The sequence below is a fragment of the Pagrus pagrus genome (genome assembly GCF_965226575.1).
Source record: "Pagrus pagrus genome assembly, chromosome: 12".
NCBI lineage: Eukaryota > Metazoa > Chordata > Actinopteri > Spariformes > Sparidae > Pagrus > Pagrus pagrus.
Genome location: NC_140196.1, coordinates 13082767 through 13088780, shown reverse-complemented (window position 1 = coordinate 13088780; position 6014 = coordinate 13082767).

Below are 6014 nucleotides of genomic sequence, written 5' to 3'. Positions count from 1 at the left end.
CACGGCTGATCTGACTTGCCATTGGCTCGGCTCTCGATTGGCCTGGCTTCCGTTCAGTGTCAAAGTCACGTCCACATCGCCAGTTATTTCACAAGAATGCTGTTATCATAGCCAAAGTTGTATAACCATAATATAAATATAGAAAGACTGTATGTGTATCTGTAGCCGGGGAATTGTTTCTAGAAAATTGTACGAATGCGGAAAACTTAAAAAAATCAAATCAAATTTAAGCCCTTGAGGTTGACCCCAGACACAAAGACAAACCCTGCCCAGTGTGTGTTGGTTGTTTTCACAGACACCGGTCAGCAGCTCAGGCTCCACTAAGCCCAGTGTTTACAGATCGGCTAGAACGCAGCCTTACAGCCTCAAGATGCTGCACCCAGGCGAGCAGACATCACTGAGGTCTGAGGTCTGGACTGGCTGATATTAACCATGAAACACGATTAACACAGCGTGATAATGCCGGTGATTCAAGGCGAGGATGGAGCCGGTATCTTCAATGTGGCTTCATTACACAGTGAGAATAGAACAATAGTAAGATCACAACTACATTTGTCTTTTATGCTTTATTGTTTATGATCTTTATTCATTTACTGCCCAGTTTCCGCCACGACTTCAATACAATAAAATGTCTTTTGTGGTGCTTAAAGTGAATTAAAAAAATGTAGCTGACAGTATTTCTTGTATCTCGTTAATCTAGATAAGACAGTCAGTTAGGAGGGACTATTTCTTTGATAGTAAGCAGTAACTGTCATATTTAATTACACTTAACAGACCCCTTTAAAGGTGCACTATGTAGGTTTGGGGAAGAAATTTTAATCAGAAGACAAAGAGCTTCATTGACTGTTTTTTTTTATAATGCCAAAACAAACCTTTCTAGCTTCAAAACAGTGTTCTGGGGACCTTATTTTCCTCTGAGAACAGCTTGTTTATTTAGTTATGGAAAAAATAATTGCATTTTTTTACCTCAATAATATTGTAAATATTAAAATTCTGATTTTGAATTTCTTCTCCAAAACTACATAGTGCCCCTTTAAATTAAATATTTTAATTTAGCAAAAACAATATATATTTTTTTAAGTGTGGAACCGTCTCTTTCCGCATCGTAGACTGCGCCTGCAAAGCTTAATACGAATAATTTTGTTCAGCGTTCAAAATTAAGCCTACGGACGCCTCCAGAGCTTACTAATACTCTGAATCTCACGAAGCAGGCTGTTGGTATAAGCCTGCCATCGGTTGACTATTTCATTTGGTCTTGTCCTGCCCTTCTGCTGTCTTTACCATTTTCGAAGTCCCCATCGCTCTGTGAAACAACAACTTACAAGATAGCCACCCGCATGCTGAAAATGGTAAGTTAGCCTAACCCTAACCTGGTCGCTCCTCGTATGAATGTTAACAAGCTGGCAGCTGTAACTTTTTTTCCAGAGAGGAAAAGCCATTTCAGCCATTTTTATGCCAGGGCTCACCTCCCAATGTGTCATCATTGCTCCATCTCAAATGTTTTTTTTGGAATGGCCTTTTTCATGGCTTTATTGATAGGACAGCTTTGAGAGGGCCGCTGCAGCGGGGACGAAGCCTCCATGTATGGGTTGGCGCTCTATCAACCGAGCTACCGGAGCACCCCATCGTTGCTCCATCTTGTGTTGAGTGCCACCCAAGGTGATTTTGATTGGTGAAGACAGATAAACTCCCCTCAAAACCACTGATTAAACATATGAGATAGACACATTTCTGAACAATCTGGAGAGCTAGGCTAGCTGTTTCCTCCTGCCTCTCATCTTTATGCTAATCCAGGCTAATCACCTAGCTCTAAATTTAGCACACAGACACCACAGGGGTATCGATCTTCTGGTCTGACACTAGAAAGGAACATGAATTAGTGCGTTTCACAAAATGTTCAACTATTTCTTTAAAGACACAAATCATCTATCTTCTATATCATCTCAAAGCTTTGTGCAATTGGTAGGATGTGGCGGTTAATGTCAGCGGTTAAGTGATAAGGTGCAGTAATCTTCCTGCACTGTGGTGGAAACATTACAACGTAAAGCCGCACAATCGGCGTCCAACATCTGCCCACATTGCAGCGCAACACCTTGACATTTCCTCATCTCACATCAACAGGTCTCGCTGTACATGTGCTGTGAGTCATACATCAGTGTCCTCTACACCTTAGACTTTTGCCCCAGAGTGAAGTACCTGGAGCACTACCCGTCAAACATGGCTCCTCTTAACTTTGTACAAGACATCTTTACGTCTCTGCGTTTTATGGCAGAGGATAAAGGTCATCATGAAGGTCATTGCAGTGATCTAGCGAGGGAGAGGACTGCGTGGGAGAGAAGGAAGCGAAGAGGGATGAATAGAGGGAGGGAGAGGAAGAAGAAGAAGAAAGAAAGAGTTATGGCTAGGAGGGGAGGCTGCTTTCCGACACCACGCATGCTGAAGGCCGGTGTGTCAACGCCACGCACACACAAATACACACCTAGCGGGATTCCTACCTGTGACTGAGTTCAGTGGGAGTCTCAAGAGCGAGAGGCGCTAATCAGTAACAGTGTTATATGGCTGTGTTAATGGTTAACGTGGCCCCTAGACGCTGTGCCCCTGGCCCAAGCACCTGCAACCCCTTTTACAGGCATCATCCACGGAGAGAACAAATAGTCTGAATGCTTGTTGGGCACATCGGCTTCACATGAACCATCTCATCGGACATGCCAGCAGGTGTTTGGCGAAAAAACACTCGAAAATAAGCAGAACGGGGTCAATTATTGGAGATCACACTGTGTTATTAGCTTCATAAAGCCTCGGCACACCCAGTTCTCTCTTCTTCTTCTCTTCTCTTCTCTTCTCTTCTCTTCTCTTCGCCTTCAGGGTCATAGTAACAGGAGTCAGAGCTATCTGTCTGCCCGACTCCCCCACATGGCCTTCTGGCTTCACACACACAAATGAATATTTGACAAACACCTCTGTCAAAATCTTCTAGCCGCTTCGAAATTAGCCTTTGCTTCCCGTCGACACGCACACACACACACACACACACACACACATAGGCACACATCCGTAGAAAAAAAAAAAAAACCTTGCACAAACACACGGTTTCTCCTCCCTATGTTTTAGATAAATAGCGGCAGCATAAAATCAAGCTCGGGTCAGGATAACCTCGCGGTGACCCACCGGCTCCTTCTCCTGTAGTGACCTCTCTCAGCAGCTGCTAACTCGGGCCTGCCAGGTCAACCATACACAACACTCGTACGTGCACACAAACACTTCAGTCAGGTCTCGTCTCCTCTTTCGAATTGTTTCATGATACCTTTTTTTTTTTTCCATATTCCACATCCGAGCAGAATTGATCAAGTCTCAAAGTCCAAGAGCTTGATGCGAACGTAATGGCAGTGACATCAAGCGCGCACTAAGGCAATGTTAATGCTTCTCTATCCGAGCGGATGGAGGTGTGTGTGTGCACAGTGCAAACAGACCCTTGTACCGAGGAGGCTAAGCCGGAGCACTCAGCAGTGTAAAAAAATCTGGGCTAATGTCTGTTTCTCTCACTAAATTGTTTTTTGATAAGGGAATATCTGGAGATAAGTGTTGTCACTATCCTATCTGAAAAAGCGGAAGCCGGTTCGATAAATCTCCCCTGTAATCTAATAGGAGTCATGGGCAGTAGCTGCCATCGAGGGAGGACTGTACTGTCGGCCGCGCCGGGCTGAAGTGAAGACTCACTCTGATTGAAGAGCAGGGGAGAAGTTAGCCAACAACCGGCTTGTAAAAATTGATAACATCTTTACATTAAACAAATGACTATCGCTCCTCATTCAGGATTACTTTGGATTTGTTGACATATTAAAGTAATACTGATAGCCTTTCTCAGTTGCCTAGTGACAGTGTATCTGTGTTACAGAGCCACGAAGTGAAACAAAGTGGAAACATTCGGCGTATATTTCACTGAAGCAGGGCTGAGATGGTGACCTGTTTGATGATGGATTTTTGAATGCTTCATGAATAAAAGGTAAATATATAACCAATGAATATCATTTTCTAGCTGTTTTTTTTCCCGCTTAAAATTGACATGCGTACATTGCTACACTATATTGTAAACACATGAATTATAGATAATGATTTGAATGATGAGGACATGGATTTGGGAGCTAAAAGCATTTGCAGCACCCCCTAAAAGGAGACTGTAACATATGCCGAATTATACGCCCAGATAATTAAGAATTTGTCAGGAACAGCGCTTCGCAAAGTTTGTTATGTCTTTCCTAACTCGACAACTCACAAAATTGAGCGATTTTATAAGGGAGTCCGGGGAATTTATCTCCCTCTTCATCTCCTTGCTGTTGTTGACTGTAGTTGATGTTCAAGTTTTGCCGTCCATCTTTTTATTTTCATTTTTTGAGGCCCGGTCCGCACATACACAGGTATGTCGTATTGTTCATATTAAGAAAGACACAGACGGACATTGATAACGCAAGGATGGACAGAGAGACAAAAACAACTGATTATGATGTTTATGAAGAGAGGCCACGTTTCCCCGCCTCGCCCATAGAATATTATGTCGCTAGGCAACCAACCAGAGTCAACAATCTTTACAACAGCACGGACAAGCCTTGTGTACGCATATGGGATATACATTTTCAGGTGTGTTGTGTGGATGGAGACGATGTGTGAAATGGTGCTAAAATGCTCACATGGAGATTGTTGTTCTGGTGTGGACCAGACCTGAGATTGTGTTACCCTGTTACACAGCTGTTACCGGGGTTACAGCTGGCCTGTTTACACTGATTACAGTACACTATAGGCAGTGGTCTACGCTAATATATACAGACATCATATAACACTAGTTTTTGACCAAACCCAGCCCGGGTCCCAACAGTTTTGGGTATCCATGCTCTGATCCAGTAGAAACAAGTGTGTGTCAGGTTGCGTGCCGTACTACAATGTTGTTGGTTTCGGGCTGTTGATAGTAAGAGAAATATCAGGTTGTAAAAATGTGTCGCTCAGTTTTACTAGTCACGTGTCAAATGTTTAGATAACCTAACTTTGCAGCACAGTAGTAAAAGTTTGATAAGAGCTCTCGTCATCCAGCGTTTCTGATATTGGAGAGTCGATGACACCTTTGGTTAGATAATCAGGTAAAACGTCTGGTAAGTAATGAAGTCTGAGTTAAAATCACTTAAAAGGTGGCTGACATTGCACCTCAGCCATTAGTAAAGTAGGAGACGATGACTGTAGTTTAACTGCGGGGGAAAATAAACCTGAAAAATGTTTTTTTCTTCCCTCCAGGCTAGAATCACACTGAAGTTTATGCCAATATTGTATAAAAATCTACCTTTTCTTGTAACACCACAGTGAGGTTGATTCTCTGAGAGGCTCTGCAGTTTTGAACACACTTCCCTGTTCCTGCGTTTTACTGTGGGAAACTCCAACATCTGGGATTTGAAAGTCAACTGCAGAAAAAACATTTATGAGATATGCTGTCAGGAAATCAAACGTGGACGACAAACAATGTGTTAACGCAGATGTTCTGAAAACGACATCACGAGCTGTGTGGCTTCCTGCTTAACCTGCACGAGTCTGAAATGACAGATGTTTTCTGAAATCCACCAACGAGGAGGAACTCTCAGACTGAACAGAAAGGAAGTTACTTTATTAAAAACTCACTGACTGAACGTTCGTGTAATCACTGCAAGTTCATCTGCATATATTGAGTTGAATGTGACTCAGTGGCTGCTTAGATGGTAGAAAATTAATTTGAAACATCTGAACTGGACCAGCATATCCTTCTCTCGGTACTCTTAATCATCCTGTCTCCTCACAGCTCTCCAGATATTTTTCTGTGACAACAATCTGCAGGCGAACAGGGTCCCCCCACCCCCCCGGTGACCCGAGCTCCCAGGGGTTGGTGTTAAGTAAACTTTGTCAGCCATGCAACGATCTCCAGCAGAGAGCTGTCTCTCTGCTCATCAGGAGACCTTCTCCATGACCCCCACCTCTCTGCCTTGGCATTCCTCTGCCAC